The sequence below is a fragment of the Callospermophilus lateralis genome, chromosome 3, assembly GCF_048772815.1.
Source record: "Callospermophilus lateralis isolate mCalLat2 chromosome 3, mCalLat2.hap1, whole genome shotgun sequence".
Taxonomy (NCBI): Eukaryota; Metazoa; Chordata; class Mammalia; order Rodentia; family Sciuridae; genus Callospermophilus; species Callospermophilus lateralis.
Genome location: NC_135307.1, coordinates 62023182 through 62049806, shown reverse-complemented (window position 1 = coordinate 62049806; position 26625 = coordinate 62023182). Strand labels below are relative to the sequence as shown.

The following is a 26625-nucleotide window of genomic DNA, read 5'->3' as shown; positions in this document are numbered from 1 at the left end:
GTAATTCAATAATCTAAAATAACACCTAAATAATAATAACAGTACAACAACTAGAGAGCGCACTGCAAACTCTGTGCAGTCCGAATAGTTACTACAGCTGGACCACACCAGCTCACTCAGAGGGCCTGTCCCTTTAAGGCACCCCCATAGCTGTCTCGCCTCCCATGGGGCGTCAGACCCGGCTGGCGACGCGTGCGTGCGAAGCCTCTTCACGGGTCGGTCGCGGCGGCGCGACGCCGGCGCTTGTTGCGTGCGCGCCTGGCTCCGCCCCTTCCCCGCCCCTTTCCCTCCTTCCTCCGCCGGGCCTCCCCCGCCCGCGCGGTACAGCTGGGTCAGTGACGCTGGCGCCGCCGCCGCCGCCGCCGCGTTCCATTCTCCGAAGCCGGCGACCGCCTTGTTGCCTCCCTCCCTCTCGCCTGCCTCCTCCTCCCGCAGCGCCGGCCAGCGCTAGCTAGACAAGGGCACGCGGGGCCTCGCCGAGACCCGAAAGGGTTGCAGGCTCGCGCAGCGACGAAGTGGATCCCGCGGCGCGGAAGCTGCAAGTGTCCCCCTCCCGGAGGTCTCCGCGCCGCTCCCGGGTGAGTTGTCACCGTGGCCGGGGCCGGCATTGTGTCGCTGGCGCGCCTGACCGGCTGTCAGAGGCGCGGGTGGGCGCGCACCGCCCGGATGGACGCTGGTGGGAGCCCTGACCGTCTGCTGCCCGCGACGGCCTGCTGTCACCCGGTTGTGAGCGGCACCGGCGGTAGCCCCGCGCCGGCTTGGCCCGGCCCGGTCGGGTCCGGCGGGACTGCGGGGTGGCGGTGTGAGGTGTACCGGGCTGAGAGGGGACCGGACGGCTGACTGGAGGTCGGGCACTTGGTGCCCGCACTCCGGGCAGAGCCAAGAGAGCCAGCGCTCTTTATCGGGTCGGTACAGAGGGGTAGGCGGAGGCCCTCTTTTTATTACTGTTACTCTTTCCCTCTCTCCGAGTAAAGCTGCAGGTCCTGCGCTGGGCAGGGCAGACTTAGCGGAGGTGGATTTCCTGAGGAAATCGTGGAGTCGCCTGTGCGTATGCGTGAGCCTTGTGGAGCCCCTGTGCCTCTCATCCGCTCTTTAATCTAAAAAACTTTTCTTATTATCTGGGCTGAAACTCATCAAAGCCACTTCCTGTCTGTTTTTTTTTTTTTTTTTTTTTTGTGGACATACATATAGACTTCCTTTTTTAGAGATTGGTTTTTACAGACTTCAAATATTAGTGTGAGTCTGACTCTCCCGCACGATGGTGGCTGTGCAGCTGCCAAAGTGGAAAAAGTTACCTGTAACGGGATTGGGAGGGCAGATGGTAATGGGAACTGTAAGACTCAGGAGAAAAGAGGCATCAAAGTCAAGTGTCTGGCTGGTTCAAGGGAAATTCATCTCTCAGCAAAGAGGCCTAATGTTGCTGTTGCCACAGAATTTTTTCTCGATGGCAGGCAGTGTGCAGGGCTTTGTTGCTCTTGCTAACTGGGGTTGTTTGTGCTCTCTATAGAGGTGGGGAAGATTACCCAGTTCAGTTTAACCACATTGAAGGTATTTACTTCCTTTTTAGATCTACAGAGTGGGGAGTTTGTCTTTCCATCCTTTTCAGTGATTAGTGCACTTCTTTACTGTTTGAATCCCTTTGGGTTAAAAAATATGTATGAACTTTTTCTGTCTTGGGAATTCCACACCCAAATTGTCACCCTCTAGTGGAGGCTAGTAGAGACATGCCCTTGGCACTGAGTTCTGAGTGTTCTGAGCTTTGCATTTTTTTGTTAGATTCATATTCAACAAGAAATGAATTTTTCTTATAGTTGGATATTTCTCCCCCTCAGTTAAGGAGTATTTTAATAAAGCAACAATAATAGCAATAATGTGGAAAATTTTTTGACTTACTGTGTCCCAAGTTTTTTGCTGAGAGTTTCACTTTTCATTCTCATTTAATAACAAATTTTTGAGGTGACTATTGTTTCCCCATTTTTTTCGATTGAGACCAAAGCTAGACAAGTTAAATAACTTGCCCAAGGTCACTGAGAGATTTTGGAATCTTTCTAGAACTTTCTTGCACAATTACTTCAACCCGTTTCTGAAATTATATATATCCTTAACACTCCAAGATACACATATGGTATATTTGCACAACACTTATTCATTTTCACAAGTATTTATGTGATACAGAATGTTTGCCAGACACATTCTATACTAGGTGTTGGGATACTGCAGTGAATAAGACAGAACCCAGTCATGTCCTCATGGAGCTCACTAGGTCAACTTATTTTGGTTTATGTTGTTTGCTTTCCTTAATGGCCCTTTGCTGCTTAAGAAACTTTTGCCCGATAAGTTAAATAGAAGAGTATCAGTATGAAGCATGTAGATGGGATTCTGGTCTATAGAGTGAGTTCTTGGATACTGTAATAGAAATGGTATATGAAACATATCCTCACCTGCTACTAAAAGGTCTCAGGTCTCCAGGGGATGAGTGTTTAAACCTGAGAACAAAGCCACTATCCAATGGCAGAGTTTTACTTAATTGCAGAGGCTAGCCTTCTCAAAACCCAGAATTTATCCCACTGAAAGAAGAGGAAGTTAGGTAGAATAAGGTGCTACATGCAGGCTATCAGGTGAGGAGACCTCAGCACTTTGCTTGGTTTCCTGGCAGGTGTCCATGGTGCTGTGATTGAACTTGTGCTCTTATGTAATGGTGCATCTCCTGGCAGGGGATTTCCTCCTTGGCTGTTGCTGGGGCAGCAGTTCCTGCTGCTCCCCTCCTCCTCCGCATATACACATACATTTATTCTCCTAAGGTAATAATTCACCTGGCTTCTAAAAGTAAGACTTCTTTCAAGTTTATTGTTACTAAGCATTGTTTCACTTCTGCAAGCTTGTCCATCCCACAGATAAAAACTTGCCTTTTGTTTCAGAACTTTCCTTGTGTTCTTGATCCATATTCTTAGCTCTCCTGACAACCAGGTTACTGCTGGTATCCTCTGTGGACTCAGAAATACAGCAGCTTTACAAAACAAACAAAAAGGGAGGAACATAATATTCCTCATTGCAGCAACAGGGGAACTGGGAGAATAACAGGGGAACTGGGAGAATAAAACACTTGCTGGTAGAGAGGAAAAGCCAGAGAGCACAGGCTCTTGTCTTTCCCTTCTAGTTTCCCATTTACCAAGGGACAATTCATGAGAACAGTGGCTGGGCCATTTGCAGATCCACTGGGCCAGGTTGCATAACTGCCATACATAGAGCATTTTACTGAACTCCTGAGCTGACATGCAATCTCCAGGCTGAAGCTGACAAACAGGATTCATTTTCCCTTCTCTGTCTGCTTAGACTCTAGGGATTTCTTGTTTGGGGAGCATTCTCTCAAGCAGTAGGAGAATGATGAGAAGGAACAAATAGAGAAACGAATTCTGTGGCTTTTTTTTTTTTTTTTTAACTGTTAAAGCAAACATTGCTCTCTTGCAGACATGAGTATTGAGGATTAGGACATTTGGGTTAAGGGAAGCACTTAGATAAATGCATGTGTGATGAGAAGAACACCCCCCCCCCCCCCCAGTTTCTCTTCAAATTCTGTAGTCCCTTTTATGTTGGTTGCTGTAACAAAATACCTGGAGAATCAGGTAATTTATTAAGAATACAAGTTTATTTGACTCACAGTTTTGGAGACTGGTAAGTTCAAGAGCTTGATGCTGGCATTCTGCAGCATGGTAGGTTATCTACATAGTGAAACAGAGCAATCTTGATAGCTTGGGTCTCTTCCTTTTCTTAAGCCACTAATGCCATCATGGAGGCCCCACCCTCATGACCTCATCTTCACCTAATTACCTTCAGCTACCTACACCTTCCTGTCCCACCTTCAAATAGCATTAACATATAAATTTGAGATTTAGGATTCCAACTCTTGGGCTGGGGATGTGGCTCAAGCGCCTGGCATGCGTGCGGCCCGGTTTCAATCCTCAGCACCACATACAAACAAAGATGTTGTGTCTGCCAAAAATTGAAAAATAAATATTAAAAATTCTCTCTCAAAAAAAAAAAAGATTCCAACACTTGAATTTTTAGAAGACACATTTAAACTAGAACACTTATACACCTCACTGTAGTGAAGTTTCATTTAGTGGACTAACCTTTTAAAAATTCATGTTCTTAAATTGTGTTACCACATCATGGGATACTTAGAAACTAGAGCAGTGAGAAATATTGCCTGTAATGTGGGAGGGCTGTTTCTCTGTTGATGGGAGCAAAGGCTGTAGCTTGAGGTTGAGGTTGGGGTTGGGGACTTTGTGATGGGTATTTGAGGCTGTTAATAGCTTTGGATCTGAGATCCAGGAAGCCATCCGGCAAGCCTTGGGGTGACTGCCTTCAAGCATCAAGGTCTGCTCACTGAACCCTGGCTCAAATTCAGTGTAATCATTGTTCCCTTGGATGATTGTAAATTCAGGAGTATTGTGTATAAACCTTTTATGTGAGAAGGTAGAGGTTCTGGTAGGCCCTATATATTCTTCCTTCTTGTGCTCATGACTGTGTGTAAGGTACCCTTTTTCTTTCCCTTTCATTTTATTTTTTTTTTGGCCTAGAAACCAGCAGCGCTCTCATCCTGGTTCTCACTTGGGTGTGGAAGTTTCTGAGCTGTAGACCTCAGCAGCAGCACTGGGCTAGGTCACTGCATCTGTGAAAGGCCAGCTGTGCTACTGTCAAGGTTGGGGTGAGCAGTATCTCTGAAGAAACTGAGTATAGTAAGCAGGAAGTGCAACTGCAGCGAGATCTGAACTGAGAACTAGAGTCTGGTGTTGCTTGTGATGTATTCTCCCTCCCTGAATCTTACATCTTAAAAAAGGAAAACAGCCACCCTTAATATCTGAAGGCTGCATGCCAAGAATTCATGCAATACTCCCGAAACAGGATATTACTGAAGCATTTTCTCAAGCAGAAACAGATGTAGTTCCCTGTTACTGTGGCCATTGTTAGTAGATCCTTAAAATTACCTGAGAGTGTGTCCCCTAATGTGTACGCTCCCATGCATGGCAGTATTTCATTTAAATTTTTTTTTTTTTTTTTAAAGAGCCCCATTTCTTGATTTGGGGAAGTTAACCTGGGATTCCTGATGACAGTAGTAGATTGTCAGTAGGTTTGCAGACTGCATAGGTGGTGACTGACAATTCTTTATTACTCAAAAGAGAATCTTCTACAGTGAAAAATTAAATGATTTAGGATTCTTTTCTCTTGCAATTGAAGATTGGAAACAAAATCTCAGAGAAGAGACATGAATAGGGACTCTTTCCCAGCCTCATCTTAAGTACTCTTTCTTAAGGAGGAGAAACATCCATCTAATCTTTCCAAATACAACTTAGTTGCCAGCAGTGACTTGTCTTCTCCTGTAGAAGTTTAAGATCAGAGTGTGGAGCTGCTTAATTCCCCCCCCCCCCCCCCCCCCCCCCCCCCAGCTAGAAGGATTCAGCTTCTAACAAGGCCAGTAAAAATGAAACTGGCTTCTGGGGCTGGGCTGTTTATCCTTCCTTGGGTTGTTCTCTGTTGATTAAGTGGGTGGAAGTTTGAAAAAGAACAAGATGGTTTTGCTTATTTTGCATTTTAAATTGTAGTAGTCTGAGCAGACTGATTGAGGGGGATTGAATTCTCCAGTGACATTGTTTTCAAATCTTTGATGCAGAACTTTACACATCAGTGAGAATTGACAGATCTAACAGTGCCTAAATTTTGTATACATATACTACTGCTTTAAAAAAAAGAAAAAGGATCCTCATTCTTAAGCCTCACTTCTATATCATGTCATTGTGTTTTACAGGGAACTTTACCATCCCCAATAGGAGTCTTTCTTATCAAGTGAATTTATAGTTCTTAGAAGCTTTTCCTTTCTTTGTGAAAAATTTCATGCCAGGGTTCTATGCACCTGCTTCTGCTAGAATGGGAAGCCAACCAGCAATGAAGGGAGGAGAGAGAGACCTTAACTGCAGTGAAAATGCAGGGCTGATGGAAAATGCTCTTTAGCACAGCTTTCACAGGCTCTCACAGGTGGACCTTGGTTACACCTGAGGTTAAAAAATACAGATCAGGCTAGATACCAAGAGGAGCAGATGGTACTGCTGAGTATGTCATTTCCTCTACAGGATCTACCCCTGAGTGATTTTATATCATACCAAACATCTAACTAGAATAATGCAGCAGTGTGTCTTCTTTTGCCCTTGTCCTAATTGGAACTAGTGTTCATGATCGAAAGCAGGTCTTCCTTTCCCTGCCTCAAGATTTCTACTAAAAGCTCTTGAAAATGTACACATATAGGTCACCTAATTATTTTATCAGGGAGTCAAAATGGTTCTACTCTGGAGAGACATTTGGAATAGGGCACATGCCCTTTGTCCAACAAGATAGTCAAAAACAAAGAACTTGAATTATTTTTTCTGGGTTTCTGTATCTGTTACCAAGCCCAAGTATTAGTCCTTCCAGAAAGCCCCCCTGCATGTGTAAGTGTGTGTAAATGTAGTCATAACTTTACTGCCAAATTCACTGCCCCAAATTTTGGGATTTGGAGCAGACCATGCCTGTTAATACAACTTCTGTTCCCAAGTCCTAGGAGTTTCAAAAGGCTAAGTGAGGTGATGTGACACTCTTATCTGAAGATTCAAATTCTTGACTGTAGGTATCTAGTTGCTACCAAAATTCTTGCACAACAAACCAATTATGTAAAAAGAAACACTGTAGACCCATGAGATGTTAAGAGTTGGCAGAATAAGACTCAGCGGATTGTTTTATTCTACCTTCTCATTAAAAAAAAAAAAAAAAAAAAAGAAAGAAAAATGGGCTATGAATGCTCAAAGCTGACTTGTCTGAGTGTTGAAAGGACCAATGGAAAAGCCAGGTTCCACATTCCTAGTGCTTTTTCTACCCTAGTGTGATCATCTTGTTTCTCTTTCTCTGGATCTGTCCCATGAAAGAGAACTGTGAACCTAACAGAGTTTGTGGTTCATATTGTTTTGAACAAAATTTGTGTCTTTTCTGTGATTGTGGTTTTGAGTTGAATAGTTGAGATACAAAGGGAATGAGTCTTTAAGGTCAGTTTGTCTCAGGGAGAACTATTCTGGCTCTTTTTGGTTGGTACTTTTTGGTACTGGGGAATTAAACTCAGTACTTGAAACTTTTGAATGTGCCAGGCAAGTGCTTTACTACTGAGCCACATCCTCAACTCTCTTTTTTTTTGGAACCAGGGATTGAATCCAGGGGCTCTTAATCACTGAGCCACATCCCCATCCCTTTTTATTTTTTGTTGAGTCAGGGCCTTGCTGAAGCTGTCTTTGAACTCTCAGTCCTCTTGCTTATCCTCCTGAGCTGCTGGGATTATAGGCATAGGCCACCATGCTTGGGTCTTTTTTTAATTTTTATTTTGAGACACAGTGTGTCTTCTTTTGCCCTTGACCTAATTGGAACTAAGTTGCTGAGGCTGGCCTGAGACTTGGGATCTTTCTGCCTCAGTCTCTTGAGTTGCTCAGATTACAGGTGTGTGCCACCATGTGTGGATTACTGAGAACTATTCTTAAAATGGGTGCAGTTGTACCTAGGCAGGGCCTTTTAACTATTTTATCTCTATGCTGTGCTTCTTTGCAATTCAAAGTACCACCTGACTTCAGGCCAGTGAGATATGTTCTCTGCCATTTTTCCCTTTGGGTCCCTCTGGCCCAGGTGGGACAGAGGCAAGTTCAAATGAACATCCTAGGCATAGTAGTATTGTTGAGGATTGTCGGAGAGACAACAAGAAGCCATCTGGGAGAGCTGATTCTATCCTCCACCCCCACTCTTGCCTCCACTTCACCCCACCCAGCCCCACCTAACCCCTTGAATAGAACAAAACCCTCTCAGTTGCAATTCTTACTTCCTCAGGCTTATTTTATGTGGAATCAGCCACTCAAATGCAGTGTGAATGCACATCTCTAACTGTATGTTTCTAACTACTTAGGAAGGAAACAGGTCATATATGCTGGCCTTCCTTATCCCGGAAAGCCAGTGAGCACAGTTTTGTGTTCAGTGGGTGCTGCTGTTTCATTTGGCATGCTTGAGACTTTACTAGAGAATCAGTGAATGGAATGTTGGCTGGTCCACTTATTTATCAATCCTTAATTTTCCATCCCGCCTCCAGATAGAAACTCTGATGTGGGAAGGCCATCTCCCTCCTTGTTTCAGTCCTGTGGGGATTTTGCTTGTTACCCAGGATGACAGCAAGAAAAACAGGCTGTGGGTTTCATAAGAGTTCATCGGGCCATCTTTTTTTCCCTTTATATGCACCCTCAAGTCATGATAATTTGTGAGTTGATTATCTGGTTGGGCTCTGATGCTGGGCTGGTGGGAGGTGAGTAGATGGTTGCTGCAGAAACCAAAAGGAAGTAAATCTAGTCATTTGTTTGGCATGTCTTTATTGAATGCCTGTTCTGGGCACTAGGTATACAGGTGTGACAAAGAACAAAATGGGCACAGTACTTGCCTGTATGGAGTTAGTGGTCTGGGGAATACCAGGGGCTAATTTGAAATGGTGCTGGAGGATTCTGCTGGTATGGTGGTGTACACCTGCTATGTGTAGTAGCCTGATTGCTCTGGCTTGTGCATGACTTCTGAACACTAAGCCTGTGGTCACCCTGGAAGGGACAAGGATGATTGAAGAACTATCCCCTTAGAAAACAACTTTCCATTCTCTGGAGTGAGCCAGTCTAGGAGTTTGGTCTGTCCTGAGGATTCCTGCTGTTCAGCTTTGCTTAACCAATCAGATTTTAATCCACGAGTGTTTGGAGGCCCTGAATATATTTTTTTCTTTTTCTTCTGAATTAAGGGAGAAAAAGCAGATGAGAACTCAACAGTAAAAATTGGAAAGTAGACAGTAGACAGATTGAATAACTTGAATTCTTAAGGGAATTCTTTCTCCTACTGTTATCTCCCCCAACCTTCAGTTTTAGATATGAATATTTATTTGTGAAATCTCTTTTCCTGTTTCTTTATTTCTATGACTTTATAACTCCTTGGGGGCAGTTAAGGCCTAAGCTCCCAATAGACATAGGTCCCCCTGTATTTTACCTTTCTGGGTAGCTATGTCTGTGGTAGGCCCAGGTTTCAGGCTGACATTGGAAGTTCCCTAAAGTCAGTGACTGTCTTGTTCACTTCTTTGAACCCACTTTTCAATTAATAGGTTGATTAATAAGTGATCAACCAGGTGTAAAGTCTGGGAGGGCAAGTTGACACTGAGGTGCTGAGTCTTGATGGCAAAGAATGAAACAGTGGTATTGTTGATAAAATTTTAAAAAGGAAAATATTTGAAGGGAGACTTGGTTTGAGTGAAAAACAAATACAAACAAGGAGGTAAAAAGCTGTTGGAATTTGCCAAGTTCACTCTGGTGGCAGGAAAAGAAGACTGTTTAGGAACCATGGTGTTGGGAAGTGAAGGAAAGAGGAGATGTTAGAAATCATCCAGAATATTTTAACCAGATCATAGACAAACTGCAGTGCCTCTCAAGTGTCATGGTGAGAATACACCAGAGAGGCATTTCTGCTAATTTTCATGTACAGATCTTTATTTCTAAAATATATTAGTTTTTGTAAAAGCCTCAGGAGGTATCAGTCACTCCCTAAAACCAAGTTACACATTTGCCCCTGCAGTTTGGAGAAGTAAAATATATTTTATGTCCAGCATGAATCCACTTACAGGCAGTGAATATTAATATGGGATGGCTCCTTTCTCTCTTTGTTCTTCAGCATTGAACTCTTTTGGTGGCACTTCTGTTATTTATGGAATTATAGAATATAATTGTGTGGTCATCATCCCCTTTGATGGCCTGTGTATGCTTTTTTAAAAGCACATCTTTGAAACAGGAGCTGTTCTGTACAAATGCTGATATGTATTTCTAAGAATTCACATGAGCGGTAGTAGAATGAAGAGCCTTTGGTGTTAGTGTCACCATCCATCAATAGATGAGATATTGGTAGTGTGATGTTAAGGTGACAAGGTGAAGAATTTTTCCAGCAATGCATTTGAACCTCATTTGTTAATTGAACCAGTATTTATTGAATGACCTCTACCATATAGTTATCTCCCCACTGTGATTCTTTGCAGTAGACAGTTTAATACTTAATTATACATTTTTGATTGGTTCTCCAAAGTTTTGGTTAGTCTTTTCTCTTTGTAAACTTCAAACCCCTTGAGGATGATTTAAGTTTCTTCTGTGTTTAATATGCTGGCTGGATTTCTGTATTAATATCAGCAAACATTTCTTCATATTACAAGATGCTTTCACTTAAGACATCTCACAAATAACAGGTGATCTTCTGCAACTGTGGGTTCTGAGTCTGCAGATTCAAACAACCTTGAATTGAAAACTTTTTTGGGAAAAGGTTGTGTCTGCACTAACCAATGTGTACAGACTTTTTTGGGGGGTCATTATTCCCTAAGCAGTTTAGTGTAAAAACTATTTTATAGAATTTACATTATATTAGGCCTTATAAGTAATCTAAAGATGATTTACTATATATGGGAGGGTAAGTGTAGATCATGTGCAAATACTACACCTTTTTATGTAAGGGATTTGAGCACCTGCAGATTTTTTTTATCCATGGCGATATTGTTATCCCTGTGGATAATAAGAGGATAATTTTAGTCCCATATTTCAAATGGGAAAAAGAAGATCCAAAGTTGACAAACAGTAGGTATTTAGCAGCTACTGTACTTATATAGTAGGGATGCTGAGTCATCTGGGGCTCAAACATTAAATCAAACATTTGTAGCTCATACTGGGAAATGGGGAACCTCTAGGGATTGCACACATGATAAACTCACTTGCTGAGAAACAGCAATATAATAACAGTAGTTCCTTTCCTATTCCCCCACCACTATCTTAACAAAAATCAGTATGCTTTTGTGTACTTATGAGACAAAACTGAATGTCTACTAATTTTTTTTTTTTTTTTTTTTTTTGGCACTGAGCATTGAACCCAGGAGTGCTTTACCACTGAGCTGTAGTCCCAGGTCTTTTATTTTTATTTTTTATTTTGAGACAGGCTCTTGGTAAGTTGCTGAGGCTAGCCTCAAACTTGGGATCCTTCTCTCTCAGCCTCACAAGTTTCTGGGATTACAGGTGTGAGCTACCATTCCAGCATACATGTATAAATTTTAAATGGCAGTCTTCTTATCCTAACTGAGGAAATGTGTTCCTGTACAACATAAGAGGTCTTTATTTTTATTCTTTTGGAGGAGGAGGGAAAGACCATAGGGACAAAACCTTTTTATCCAGAAACATGTGTAGCTGACAGATTATTAGAGGATCCAGATGGAAGTAGAACAGCAGGAATTCTGAGTTCCTTGGTGCCCAAGGATTGTGCCATGGGAATTTTGAGCAGCTTTGGAAGCTTACTCTGAATCAGGTATTGTTGGAATCTTTGTCCTAATTGTTCTTCTGCAGGTGTGTTCTGACTTAAGCAACAAGGTGGGTCTAGGGCCCACTCTTGAAATGCCTCCATGCTATTTCCAGATGGAAACTGTCTTTGCATCAGAGTCTATGGGCTCCCAAAGATACTTCCTTGCTTTTGCTTTTGGCATCAGGAGCCCAGTAGCTCCTATAGGAGCTAGGCCAGGTTCCTTTTTTTTATTGTACTGCTCTTTTTTTTCAGATCCCCAAGAAGAGCTTGTGTAGACATTGAAGAAGTTAGCAATGGAGGGACTGCCTCACCCGCTGGCAGCTTAGAGCTGAAGGACTGTAAAGCAGTGCTAATGCTCTCGGGCAGGGATGTGCTTGGATGGTCTGTTTTTCCCATTTAGTTGGGAGAGTGGAGGAATAAGGCTGGCTGGGCCTTGCAGTTTACCCATTCCTATGTCTAGTGAAAATGGACAGAAGTGGGTACTTAGTTGGAGTCAGTAGCTGGTAGTGGGCTTTGAAATTAGAGTGATCCTGCTTTCAGCCTCATCTCTGCTGCTTACCAGTTATATAACCTTGAGCAAATTTAACCTCTTTGAGTCTCAGTTTTATCATTTGTAAAATGGAAATGGGGTGTTAACACTACCTATTTCTAGAAGGGTAGCTACCAAAATATTAATGATTATCTGGGTAGGGAATTCTTTGTTGTGAAGATAAGGGGAACTATAACTGCTTAAACTTCCTTTTTGTATCATTTGAATTTTTTACCTAGGATTTGGCATACAGTAAGTGCTCAGTAAATTTTAGTGTTGTTACCTTCATGACTATGCTTGAAATGTGGTGGGAGTCTTTAAAGTTACTGAAAGTGAGGCATAACATAATTAGGTGACACTTTAGAGGTCTGATGTTGGGTTATAGCAGAAGTGGTGCTTGATACCCAGTCAGTGCTTGCTTTGTCAGAGTGGAGGGTGGCAAACCCAGAAGTCCCAAAGGTGTGCATGTAGGAGTCTGGCCAGAGTTGCAGACTTGGAATGCAGCAGAGCACTGCTGATCTGCACAGAGGGGGGTTAACAAGGCTCAGTTTGGTGGGGTGGAGGCCAGCCTTGGACCACATCCTTACCCTGCTTTCCAGGGCAGATGGACCACATCCTGAGTGACTAAAGGGAGGGGCTTGTTTCCTCTCCTTTTTCTTCCACATCCTTCTGGTTGGTAGGTGACAGACTCCCTGCCACAGCTCTTGTTGTGATTCAGTTCTCTGAATTGTCACATTTGGGACATTCAATTCTGGCCTTCTCTGTGAGGCTGTCCCTGTTGCTGGAGGACACCCTGACATCCACATCACAGGAAACTGTGCATTCTTTCCTTCCTTTATCCTGGCAGGCCTGCAGAAGACAAGTACAGCTTTTCTAGGGGAAGGCCTCCCTCTCCATCCACTTTGGTGCTACCATAATGGCTGACCCACTACAGTGACCATCTGCCTGTATTTAGGACTGAATGGCGGAGCTAAAGCCATTCTTGGTAGAAAATATGTTCTGAACTTCATTGTGGAATTCTGTATGTTCACATTTGGAGAAGAAAAATCTTTGAGTGGTTTTTACCCAGTGTTGTTTCCAGAGAAGAGATTTTCATCCCCAAATACAGCCCTGGAGTCAGAGCCAATTAAGCCCCAGCTTCCCACTGTGGGTTTTTACACTACACTTCTCACCCTTGCCCTTTCTGTTCTTTTCATATGAGGCATTTTCACATTTGCCTTGTTTCCTTCCTCCTTCACAGGGGTCCTGAAATACTTACCAGTTAGGGAAAATACAGACAATATAATGCCAAAAGTTTTGCCAGTCTGTGCTGTGAACTCTATGAAGGAGTGTGCAAATTTTTATAGATTCTTGCTTTTGATTTCTTTCTTTCTTTCTTTTTTTTTTTTTAAATATCATCTGTGTTTCAAGTACACCCTTTGCCAAATTTGCTTATAGCAGTGGTTAGCCAACCCTGTGGTCCATTTTTCTTTGGATTGTCTTCTTGTTGTGGGTATTGGGTTCATAGTTCATTATTTCCCAGCAGGATCTAAAATGTATAGGGGTCTACCCTTGAGTCACCCACCCTTTTATACGCAGTGCTAACCAGGTGACTGTACCTCTTTAGATGAGTCTGTTCTCACTCTGTTGGCTTGGATCTTAAAAACTTCCTGGAAGGGACCTTCTTTCTCTTAGCTAATTGCAAAATAAAAATCTTCAGGAGAGAAACCACCCACCTCTAGTGAAAGCTCCTCAAAAACACAAGTTGTGGGCAGGGGATGTGGCTCAAGCGGTAGCACGCTCGCCTGGCATGCGTGCGCCCCCGGTTCGATCCTCAGCACCACATACAAAGATGTTGTGTCTGCCGAAAACTAAAAAATAAATATTAAAATTCTCAAAAAAAAAAAACAAAACAACTCAATACCTTTATCATGTTTCCCTAGTATTCATCTGGGTTTTGAAGACAGTTTTGCTTGACCTAATTCTGGTTTCAAGGGTGATGACTGAAAATTTTGGAAGAAGTGATTTTATAAAAGAATCAAGTTCTGTATTTATTTTAGAGCTAATCATGGGTTTGCAGGAGCAGCTTCAGGACACCAGGGAGAGAAGCATGGCACACTGCCTTAGAGCTGTCATTAAGGATGTCACCTTTTGGGAACTATATTGTAGGCAGTCCCTAGCCTATGTAAAGTCGTGCCTGTGTCTTATCAGAAATGAACCAGATGGTATTTCCAGTAAAATTGGCAGATGTTCTTTAAGAATTAATTTTAATTTTTTACATGTAAATGTAGAATTATGGAACTCTTGCTTTTGGGATTTTGGTCATGTTGTGGAGGGGTTGCCCTTACCTTACAGAGATGTAGTAACTCTTAACTCTGTTTTCCCATCCTTTCTGATTACTTTTTCCTCTCCAAATGGGTAATTTGTTGGAGAGAGGTACAAAGTGTCGAGTCTTCTCTTTAGTATCAGTTGAAGATTGCTGATGGGACCAGGTGCTGGCTACAGTGACTAAAGTGGCCATTATTTGGTTAAGACTTTTGGATTTAGCATGTATGATACCTAGAAAGAGTGACTGTATCTGAGTAGACCAGAAAAGGAAGAAGAAAAATCCCCTGGGAGTGGGACAACGTAGGAAGTATTGAGTGCCAAGCACTGTGCTAGGTGCTTTCCCTAGATAGTGGTCTTTACTTTGATAGATCAGGACACCAGGCTCTGCAATATTAAGGGCTGTAATTTACTTTGTTGAAGCATGGACAAGGTTGGAGTAATTCCAAAGCTTGTGTTTCTTTCATGGCAGATAAAGTTTTTGTAGATTAGAAATTTGATATGGGGGACAAGGTGGTGAGGGAGACAGGAAAACAAATGCCTGGATAAAGGTGGGTGGTGCAGGGGGTGGGGAGCTAGTATAGGGGTGTATGGGATTGAGTTGTCCTGCTGAAGGGTATGGAAAGGAAAGATCAGCAAAAACAAGCGAAATGGAAAAAGAGAGGGTGAGGTGTGAAGCGTCTCTTTGAGGGGGTACAGCATTGGATGGTGGCAGTTCTTCCCTCAGGGGCACCCCGGGGTTTGCTTGAGGCCCAAGACTAGATAGATTCTGTATTTAGGCAGGTGGCAGTTGAGCCCCCACAGGAAACCTTTTAATCCCTGGTATTTATAGATTGGTTTGTGCTCTGCTGAAAGGCAACTACCATTTCAGTTACCAAGGCAGCATTATCTGCTTTTGAAATGCCTCTTTATGGATCCCCATTTGGCCCAATGGGAAGGTCTGGGGAATGCCCTGTTAAATTATCCTGATTCCCTGTTGCCCCAGAGGTCATGCCAGGACAGTTCTGACATTTCTCTCTAAGTGACCTCTGGCTGCTTCCTTTCCTCTCAGGGATGAGTTAGAGTAAGGCCTGGGAAAAGTAGCCCTCTTGTCTCTGTTCAGGTTGGCCAGGAATGCCCAGGAATGATGATTCTGGTTTGTTTACAGTTTGACCAACCCTGCAGTCAGTCAGTGGAATTATGGAGTACCTGGGTGTGTATATGTTGGTTGTATACAGAGAAGACCGAGACAGGTCTGTAGCAAAGAGGGAGACTGTTGTGTGATCAGCCTCTAAAGCCCAGCTACTTCCTTTTCCTTGCAGAGGGAAATGTCCATAAACTTTCAGTCTTATCTAATTTACATGGTTATTTTGAGAATTGAATGTAGTCATAAGAAACTGAGACTGCTTTAGAAAATATAGAGCCCCAGATTCATACAAAAGTCTCAATCTAAGGTAGGTGGATAATAAATATGAACATGTATTGAATGCTTTTTGTGGGCCAGGCACTGTTCTTAGTGCTTTACATATATTAGTTTATTTAATCTTCACAGCAGCTTTGAAGTAAGTCATTTATTTGTACCCATTTGACAATTAAAAGAGGATTTTAAAAGTTTGCCTAGCATGACTGGTAAGTAGCAGAGCCAATTCGTCTGAACTCTTGACCACATGCTGCAGCCCCTGTAATCACCATGTGGAAGTCAAAAGAATTGAGGTAGGCCCACCCTGAGGGGAAGCAGCAGCCCCCGCTTACACTCAGGAACTGGAAAGGAGCAGAGGAAGGTCAGGCTGGTGCCCAGTAAACTGACAGCATTTCTGCACAACTTAATTCAATTACTGAAACTGTTTCAGAGCTTGGAGCCATCTTTCTTGGAGAGTAATAAAATTGAAATAGATAAATTAAGTCAAGGAGGAAGGACAAAATTGGTAAGCTTACTTAGAAGGACGGACATTTCCTGATGCTAACTAAAGTGCTGAGCGGCACTACCTTGGAGTGCCTGCCATCTTTAATCATTTTACAAATGAGGACAGAGACTCCAGCAACATGCTTTCATGTTTAGACTCTTAAAAAGCACATTTCAGAAACAAAATTAAAAATTGTCTCCTCTCAGCCCTTTTCTATTGAAAATTTTCTTAAGAATATCTGAATTTGGGGCTGGGGATGTGGCTCAAGCGGTAGCGGGCTCGATTCTCAGCACCACATAAAAATTAAAAAAAATAGAGATGTTGTGTCCGCTGAAAACTAAAAAATAAATATTAAAAAAACTCTCTTAAGAAAAAAAAAAAAGAGTATCTGAATTTGGAGCTGGGATTGTAGCTCCGAAGTAGAGAGCTCTTGCCTAGCAGCTGCAAGGTGCTAGGTTTGATCCTCAGCATCACAAAATAAAGGTATTGTGTTCAACTACCACTAAAAAATAAAAGTTTTATAAAAAGAATATCTGAATTTGACCATCAATATGCAGTGTATCCATTTTGAGCAGCTATTTTCCAGAGAAATCAAGCTTATATTTTTGAGGAGGCCTCTAGCTAGGTTATTTCAGATGTGAAAGACTGAGAGCAAACAAATTTGCATATCATGGGAAAAGCAATCTCAGACTTATGCCTTTAAAGACAGCTCTTCAGGTTAATATCTTTGAATTCCTTTTTCATTTCACTCCATTCTGTCAGTGGCTTTAACATGCAGCACCTTTGACTGCAGAGTGATTATCCAGCTTGTTAGCAGTTCAGGGGAGTTACCCATCATGTAGTGACCTATATTCCCAAATCTTAGAGCTATCTTAGAAGTCTCCTAGAATGCCCTAGAGCAGCTTCTCTCTAAGTGTGCTTTGGAATCATCTGGCCCATCTTATACCTTCAAATATCTGTCCCCTTGAGGGTGGGACCCAGGCTGCATGTGTTCAACAAAATTTCCTCTGCCTGAGTTCTGAAGTAGATCTGGAGGAGGGTGGATAGCTTTAAGTGTCAGTGTGAACAATTTTCAAAACTTCCTGTTTTGTTTTTTTGTGACGGTGCCTTCTAGTTCACAATACATCAGAATGATGGTAACATTTAAAATGAATTACATTATATGACATAGAATAAATTTGAACTTCTACCAAGATTGCATACTTTGGGGTCAGACTGCTCAGTTTGAAATTTTAGCCTTATCCCTAGGGAAGCCTAACATGAGAAATGCTTGCCATAGCAGATATTCTCAGGAAACCTCCTAGTTTTAATTTTCTGAGGTTCCTGTGTGGAAGAATATAGCATGACTATTATGGGGTTGCCAAACTCTGTCACAGGTGGGAGGAAGTACTTGTTTAGAACATGTCAGAGAATCCATCAAGTTTTTATAACCAACACTTTGTTCTTCATTTATTTCCCCTTATGCCTGTATAATATAGTTAGGAAAGGGCCAGATTGTACTTTTCTTTTGTAAAGAAGCACATCTTAAACTTGTTTTCTCTGGGAATTGATTTTTTTTTTAAATAAATCTCTCTTGAAAAATATTAGGAAATGCAGGTTAATCATAGCTGTTTCATAGATGGTCCCTGTTCACCCTGCTTTTACACTGCTTCTCTCTCTGGTCTAGGATGGTCAGGGATGGCAAAGTGGCTGACAGGGTGTTGGGCTTCTGGACTTCATTACTAAGAGCCAGGCTGACCCTCCAAGGGCTTATAGCTTTTTTCCACCACAGCGCTATTTGAGCCAGGTACTTTATTTATTTATTTATTTATTTTTGTATTGAGTGATTTTTATTTTATTTTAATTTTTATTGTTGGTTGTTCAAAACATTACATAGTTCTTGATATATCATACTTCACACTTGGATTCAAGTGGGTTATGAACTCCCATTTTTACCCCGTATACAGATTGCAGAATCACATCGGTTACACATCCATTGATTTACATATTGCCATACTAGTGTCTTTTGTATTCTGCTGCCTTTCCTATCCCCTCTACTATCCCCCCTCCCCTCCCCTCCCCTCCCCTCGCCAGGACTTTAGAACATTTATGCCCCCGTGTGTCCTCTTCTTTCCCCATGGAAGTCCATCTCCCTGTTTGCAGGGATGCTGTGTACTTGGAAGTGTTTTGTCCTCGTGCATGTTGACACTGACCTCCTGATTTTGTGCTAATTTTTCACACAACCAGGCAGCAAGGGGTAAGGGATCTGGGGCTTCTCTTTTCTGTAGGGATTGGTTCCGGCTTTCAAAGTGGGTACTGAGTCTCCTCCCTTCTCCTTCACTAAACGCAGCTGGGGAGGCTGTGACTAGGATGAGAAACTCATTGCGTAAAGAGAACACTTCCCTCATGGTTTTCAAAATGTAATGCTTCCTTCCCCTTTTCTCCTCTTCCCAGAGTAAGAGCTGCCAGTAAAACGGTAGTGCAGGACTCTTGAGATGTGTTTATAACAGTGTGATGGACAGGAATTGTCAATGCCTTCGTTCCTTATCTTTCCATCGACCTCCTTCATCCCCTGACATCTGGGAATTACAGGAAATCACGGCTAGCATTAAAAAACCACAGGCAGATGGGAAAGATGGAATGTGTTTCTGTCATTCCCAGAAATAGGCAGAATGACCGAGCTAACTGACCTTAACATTTGGTGGTCAGTGAGCCAAAGCATTGCCTGAATCTTATGGTACCATCTGGGAATGAAAATCTGAGTCTTCCTGCTTGGTCTTGCACTCCTTCTGAGCCCCTCAAGTCTAGTCTGTTACCAGCCCTTGCTACCTTCTGCAGGTTCCTGTTAATTGGTCCTGACTGAACCTTGCCATCCGACATGGCCTTCCAATTGCTTTAGTCTCTTTTACCAGTTAGTGTTTACCTCTGGGGGACTAGGTAAGACAATAAAGCCCTCAGTATGTGGGAGATGGCGCTGCTGTTCCTTTCCCTGGTGAGGTCCTCTTTGAGGGCCTTAGTAAATACTGCAGAATTGGATTAGGTTAGGTTTCCTGCCCATGAACGTTATTGGTCCCTGAAACCTACTGACTGAAGGCTCAATTTCTCTGCCTGTTTTTCATAGCTGTGCAAACTGGCCTTACCTTAAAAAGTCAACTGAATACTAAAAACTTTGTGTAATAACCAGAATCTGCTAGGTGGCAGAAACTGGGAAAACCAGTAAGAATTGTTTCTTGCCCTGAAGAATTTTAGAATGGAATTTATTTTCTGCAAACCTCTCCCTTTCCTACCACCCCACAATCTGGTGTACTTACTTCAATGTTTCTGCCCCAGAAAGAATGTTCATTTGTTTGTTTGTTTGCTTATTTATTTATTTATTTCTGGGAATTGAACCCAGGGGTGCTTTACCAGTGAGCCATATCCCCGACCCTTTTTATTTTCAAACAGGGTCTCATTGGGTTGCTGAGGCTGGCATCAAATGCTTAATCCTCCTGTCTCATTCTTGCTAAGGATTATACTTGTACACTGCGGTGCCCATCTTGAAATGTTCTTTCCTAATATTTTCTCCCTCTTTTTCGGCTTTCAAAGCTTTCAGGTCCCATTTCCCTTTCTTCCTTTTTTTTTTTTTTTTAAGACCCTCTTTCATTATCTTGGTTTAATCAGTTTTGCTGTTCTTTATTTCTTTATTATTTTGTCCAGAACTCACAAGTAGCTGCTGCTTGTCTTTCCTTATTTTCTAATTATTCATATCTCAGAATTCAGCATTTGTTGTACTTACATAGAATACTGAAATAGATATTCATGTGTACTTGGGTGTGTTGGTTATTTTAGGACCTTGGGAACCAAGACCTGAGAAAAAATAGGGTAGGTGGGATCAGACTTGTGCCCCAAAAGGTCATCCCACCTTGAGATTGTTCTAGAATTTGACTAGAGTTCTTGGGGAATGGTGTTGGGCATCAATCCTCTATTTGATCCAGTTTTTTTGTGTGATGCATCACCTCAAAAGGTGGTGTGAAAGCTGGGCACAGGGAAACTTTCATAATTGAAGGGATTGGACAATTAGAGGTAGGAGGTAGTGGACTTGTTGGGCCGAGGATTTGATTTATTTGTATTACTGGCATTTGTATTGATTTCTCTGGGAAGTTTGGAGATTTAATTATATTCTGCAAATGTAAACATTTTTCTTTACCTTTGTCATTTTGCTTATGTTGCATTTTTTTCTTTCAATAATAGAATCTTGCACGAAATTAAAAGCAGCGCTCTCCACTTTTGACTTGGGGCAGAGTTAAGTATGCTGACTTTCCCCCCATCCTTCCTTTCATTTCTCACATCCACCTAGAACTGGAACATGTTGGTAATCTCTGTGGGCTGGGACCAGTTTCAGCCAGCCTAATTCCTTGATATCAGTTTAAACCAGTGGGCACATCTAAATTTACTGGAATTCTAGATGACAAGTATTGTTGCAAAGGCAAAACCTATTTAATTCTAACTTGTATAAAAATAAAACCAGCTATCAGATTAAATTTTCTTCTCACAAACTTTCTCTAAGATCCATCTTAAGATCTTTTTTTTTTTTGGCAAATGGGTTTTAGGTAGCAGCCCTATTACTATTGTGACGGAGGGAGGGATAGAAGAAATCGGTGGAGTCCCCAGAATCTTGAGTTCTTAAAAATTGCTGTTGTTTTTGGAAAGTAATGAGTGCAGAGGGCCACCTGTCTCAGGTTTATACACTCTTCTCATTCTGTTCTCAACTAGTAAATTTTGTGGTCTTAATCTGCCTAAAAAGATAATGAGTTAGACTTATCTGAATGTAGCAGTTTAATGAAGTTCAGTCCTTTGATGATGATGGCAATGATAGACACTCAGTAGCAGGTACATTGTTTGAACTGTGAATAAATGCTTTCTAAGGAACCCAGGAAGAAATTTGCCAGCTCACTTTTTATGTGAGGGTCTTAGTGTCATATAGGAGATAATGCAGCCCTGAGGGTGGAGAGTGCCCAAGTGTTGCACTTTAAAGAAGTACTTTGAATAAAGTTGTGTGTTTTCTATTTGGAATAGGGTGTTGCTTCTTTTGAGAAAGGCTTCACAATAGTACAATGGTTCCTCTGGAACTCATTGCAGGCTTCTTTTCCCACCCTCTCCTGTGTTTACAGCTGCTTTTTCCCCAGGGAGCATTCATCTGTTCTAAAAAGCAGAGAGAGAAAACAAGAAGTTCTCTGAAAATCAGAACTGTATTTGCCTTTCAGGAGGGTGAGTTCAGAATGGATTTTTGAAGAGGAGGAAGTGTGGTTGTAAGTCATCATACACACACACACACACACACACACACATACACACACATATTCATTCTCTCTCTCTCTCTCTTGCTCTCTCTCGCTCTCTCGCTCCTCCACCCAGATTTTTTGCTTCTTTTGGAAGATGTGAAGGAGTTTGGGACACAGGGTACACCTTTGTTGTACCAGACAAAACATGGCTTTTTAGCCCCTGAGAAAATCGGTCCTTTTGGTAAGCCACTTTATTTATTTATTTTTGGTGCCAGGGACTGAACTCAGGGGCACTTGACCACTGAGCCACATCCCCAGCCCTATTTTGTATTTTATTTAGAGACAGGGTCTCACTGAGTTGCTTAGCACCTCGCTTTTGCTGAGGCTGGCTTTGAACTCTTGATCCTCCTGCCTCAGCCTCCCATGCTGCTGGGATTATAGGTGTGTGCCACTGCACTCATCTGGGAGGCCACTTTCTTGCCCTGAATATCACTGGCTGATATGTTGACCTTAAGGCCAGGACCAGCCTTTGCAAAATGTCTTTTTTTTTCTTTTTTCAGTGCTGGGAGTCCATCACCCAGGGTATAGTGCATGCTAGGCAAGCACTCAGGCATGAGCAAAGGCCTGTCTTTGGTGATTGCACAGGAGTGTGCAGAGACAGCATCTGAGGATGTTTTAGACAACAAAGATTGCTGAGCACTAAGATGTTTTCATCACACCCTTGCTTCAAGGTCTTGAAGCTGAGGATCACCAGGCAGTAATGGGTTTGTAAGTGGTTTTAACTCTAGTACCCCTTAGCTTCTTTCTGTACAGTTTTAACCAGCTAGCTGGGTGTTGACACGGATCTTTGCATTTTTATGAGCAAAGGAGAAATTCTACTTTGGCAGTTGAATAATTGCATCTTCTATTTAAATCGTATAGGCAGTTATATCCAAAGCTAATGAGTGTTCTCTTCCACGCTGCGCATGGCCTGCTCCAGCATGGCAGTAGGCTGAGGGCTGTGGGGATTGAGGTGACGATAGGGCAGCTGGGTCCTCATGCTCCAGGGGCTTGGACACCTGGCTGCTGGCCCACCCCAAAGAGTAGGCCAAGAGGAAGGCTGGCAGCTTCCCTGAAGTGACTGCTTTTCATAATTAAGTTAGTGTGACCAGCCAGAGGAGGGGGTGGGCTCCTGGGAAGAAGGTGGGGGAGTCTTAATTATGCCTTCCTTGTTTGGCACACCCCAGTCTTGCCTTCTCTTCTGTACTGGCAGATAGTTTCCCTCAGCTCTCAGAATAATCATCCCTCATTTCTGAGGGGAGGCCCATTTCTGCTAATACTGTATATATGTGCACACACAGAGCCTACCTCAGGTACTGTTGTGTGTGCCTTCTGCCTTCCTTCCAGAGAGTTGGGTAGCCACTCATTTTCTCATGAGCCACTTCTGCCACACTGATGTTACTGGAGGCCTGTGCTGCTGACCTTCTCTTCTAACAGGACTGGATGGGAACCATTACTTGGATGCTCAGAACAGACCTAGCAGTACTGGTGCCTCCTATGTGTCCCAGAGGGCTCTGGCAGTGGTCAGATTCTGTTTGGGAGATAGCCATAATTATAATAAATATAATTATTTATTATAATTATAGCTATTATAAACTAATATAAATAAATAAATAGATAGATAGATACAGTTAGGAGAACTGGGTTCTGATTTAACCATTCACAAGCCCTATATCCTGGGGCAATGTTATCCCTCTCCAGGGCACAGTTTCCTTTCCTTTTTTTTTTTTTTTTTTTTAAGAGAGAGAGAATTTTTTTTAATATTTATTTATTAGTTTTTGGCGGATACAACATCTTTTTATTTGTATGTGGTTCTGAGGATGGAACCCAGGCCGCACGCATGCCAGGTGAGCGCGCTACTGCTTGAGCCACATCCCCAGCCCTTTTTTTTTTTAAATATTTATTTATTTTTTTAGTTTTGGGTGGACACAACATCTTTGTATGTGGTGCTGAGGATCAAACCAGGGCCGCACGCATGCCAGGCGAGCACAGTACTGCTTGAGCCACATCCCCAGCCCAGTTTCCTTTTCTTAAAATGGGTAAGTTGGACTTTACAGTTCCTTTAGGCAGAAATGATTAGGATCCCATGGCAAACCAGGTGTCTGCTACTGGTGAAGGTGACCAGAGGCAGCCAAGGCTGGAACATTTTCCTTTTTTTTTTAAATTTTTATTTTTTGCCCCCCAGCTTTGGCATATGTTGTTTATTCTTGCAATGTCCTCCCCCCCCCCGCCCCCCATCCCATTCCCAATCCATCTATCCCTCCATCCATTCCTTCATTTTTCTCTCCCTCCCTTCCTTCCTTCCTTTTTTTTTTTTTTGTACTGGGGATTGAACTCATCCCCAGACTTAACTACTGAGCTACATCCCCAGACTTTTTATTTTTTCATTTGAGACAGGGTCTTGCTAAGATGCTTAGGCCCTTGCTGAGTTGCTGAGGCTGGCCTTCAACGTGGAATCTTCCTGCCTCAGCCTGAGTTGCTAGGATTACAGGCATGTGCCATTGTGCTGACTTCCAGTCCCTTTCTTTACCTACCTCTTCTTTACCTGGCTAACACTTTCCTAAAACCAGAGTTAATTTAGACTGCTGCATGCCCCCCTGCCGCAGTCTGGCTGGGCACAAAATCACGAGCCACTCAAGCAGGAACAAACTTTATTTTTGAAACTGCCGCCAATGCCCTCATGCTCCCAGGAAAATGCCAACCAACACAGGCGTGTTCTCCTTGACCGGCAACAGGAAGTCCCTCCTCCGGAATTCCCTCCTACTGCACTTCCCCTACCAATGGGAACTCTCCAGGAGTCCCGTAGCAGGCTGAGGTGGACAGCAGGAGTCTAATATCCATATGAATGCAGATCTTAACATAATCATATCATCTCAATGGCTTGCTGGCATCACCTTCCAACCAAAAATGCCATGCATCATGCTACTTGGCTATGGCTCTTAGCACCCCCCTACTGGTGTGAGTGCTGACACATTGCCCGGTGCTCAGCACTTCCTTATAGTATAACTGAGATTAGAATTTGGGGATATGGAAAAATAGAGATATACTGACTCTCAAAAACAAGAACCCAGAACTGGTGGAAAGCAGGAAACATCAGGGAACCTTTAAAATACAAAACAAGCAGTTAGTGAGCAACCCAGCCTATGGCCTTAACCAAAGTCTTTGGCCCTTGCCTTGACCGATGTTCTTGCCTGTTCCTGCCACAGAAAGTAACATGATCCAAGAGCACACATAAACTGGCACTAAATTGTGTAACTCTATTTGTATAAGTCCAGCTCCTGGTTATTGTCCCTCTGTAAATATTAATACCCCAGACCAAGGGATTGCGGTCTTTCCCTCTGGAGATGGCCCATATTCTCCCTTCAATGTGTATCTGCTTTCTTAAATAAGTGTGTTTGTGTCTTGGATTGGCACATGCTGAAATTCTCTTCTGTCACATAAGCCAAGCATCTCAGGTCCCCCTCTCCAGGAATTCCTCTGATGACATTACCATCTGTTTCCTTGCTCATTTTGACCTTAGCATGAGCTTCCGGAGGGCCGATTGTCTGCTGTCACCAGTTTCCCTGGTAACTGGTACTGTGCCTGCAATGTGGTATATACACAGTAAATGTTAAGTGAATGTGAGACCCCTCCTGGGCCAGCACATACCAGTTCTCATTGTGGGGACTCTGCTGGATCCTCCCTCAACCCCAGCTTTCTCACTCCACTCAGTCTCTCTTTCTGAGTTGTGTGGGAGTGTTTGGGAGAACCTTGGATAATGCTGAGCATTGTTTTTAAAGTTGTGCTGGACAAAGCACTGGGCGAAGTTGCCACCCCCATCCCCAGGGCACTCAGTGGGCCTTGACTTTATCCTGCTCCTTTCTGTCTTCAGCCCTGGGGGAAGGGCCTGCTGACTTGTGCAGACTGCTGTCCCCAGCCAGCTGCCTGGGGCTGGGCCATCTGTTGCTGGTGGTGAGTGACCTTAGCAGGGGAGGGAGTGTGGATTATGCTACAACCTCACCTCTTTCAGGGCCCCCCTCCATGGCAGGGTCCACCCCTTTCTCTCTAAGTTCTGCCTCCTATTCCAGTACTCTGTTATGCTCACTTCCTCCAAGTCTAGGTTTTCTTCCAGATGCTGCCCACCCCCCACCCCCCACCCCAGGAGAACCCTTGCTGTGTTTTTCTTTGCTCAGAGTGTGTTCTTTGCCCTTTTGCTCTTGTCCCCGAGAATCTTTATGTAATAAGACAGCAGCAGCAGGGGGGAGAAAAAAACTTTATAGATATGAAACTTTTTGGACCCCTATTGATCTTTGTTCAGATAAAAATGATAAGTCTCTTGCTGGCAGAGTTGGTACCTTTGGGTTCACCACCCTGTTTTCTGTCCCTCCTGGGGAATCTTTGAATGGCAGGGGTGGGCTGATTGACTCACTTAGAAAAGGTGTAATTTAGCTTGTGCTTCTCTGGCCTTGTGCGAATATAGGAAAGATGCAGGGGGAAAGTTCGGAGATTCTCAGTGTGCAGCTTGCGGTTCCTCCCCCCATCATGTGTGTGTGTGTGTGTGTGTGTGTGTGTGTGTGTATGCATGCACTCACACACGCTTGCTCAGAGAGGTAGGATTAGGGGAGAATGTAGATAGAAATAGAAGCCATGTTTTTTTAACTAAATAACAAAGTGACAAAGCAGGAACTAGAAAGTCAGCATACCCTAAAGTAGGGCTTCCCAGACTTTAAGGTGTATATGAATCACCTGGGTAATCTTACTGAAATGCAGATTCTGATTCAGTGAACCTGGAATCAAGGCGAGGTTGAGGGTTCTAATAAACTGCCAGGTGATGATGCCAATGCTGCCTTTGATGAACTACAGTGTGACTAGCAAGGCCCTGTCCTTACTCTTCCACCTCTTAATACTTGATCAAAGAGCTTGACATGAGGAATGAAGGGGAGAGACTAGTTCTGACTTTCATATTTTAAACCTGAAGGCCTGGGCTGATTATTGTCTGCAGAGCCTTTTCCTGGGTTCCTCTTACAGGAGTTCCTGTCTTCTCTGCAGTTCTTTTGATTCAGTTTGATTTCCATGATATAAGAATCTCTGTCCTTCAGAGGATGGATGTGCTAATGCACAAGACTGGGTCCTGGCCCAATCGCTGTGGTTCATTATAAGTAGATAAGACCGTTTCTAGTAGTTAAATTTTAGAATTTTACAGGTGGAAATATTCTTACATCATTTTCTAACTCCTCCAATTAGG

At 43.0% G+C, this 26625-nt stretch overlaps 1 protein-coding gene across 3 annotated transcripts in view; it reads left to right on the top strand.

The window, feature by feature from the left end:
- Positions 1-315: 315 nt before the first annotated feature.
- Susd6 (sushi domain containing 6) overlaps positions 316-26625 on the top strand; it is a 115820-nt gene continuing 89510 nt past the window's right edge. For all 3 annotated transcript variants that reach the window (XR_013090751.2, XM_076850313.2, XM_076850314.2), the window contains exon 1: positions 316-578. The gene's annotated coding sequence lies outside the window, so the exon portion shown is untranslated. The remainder of the gene's footprint in view (positions 579-26625) is intronic.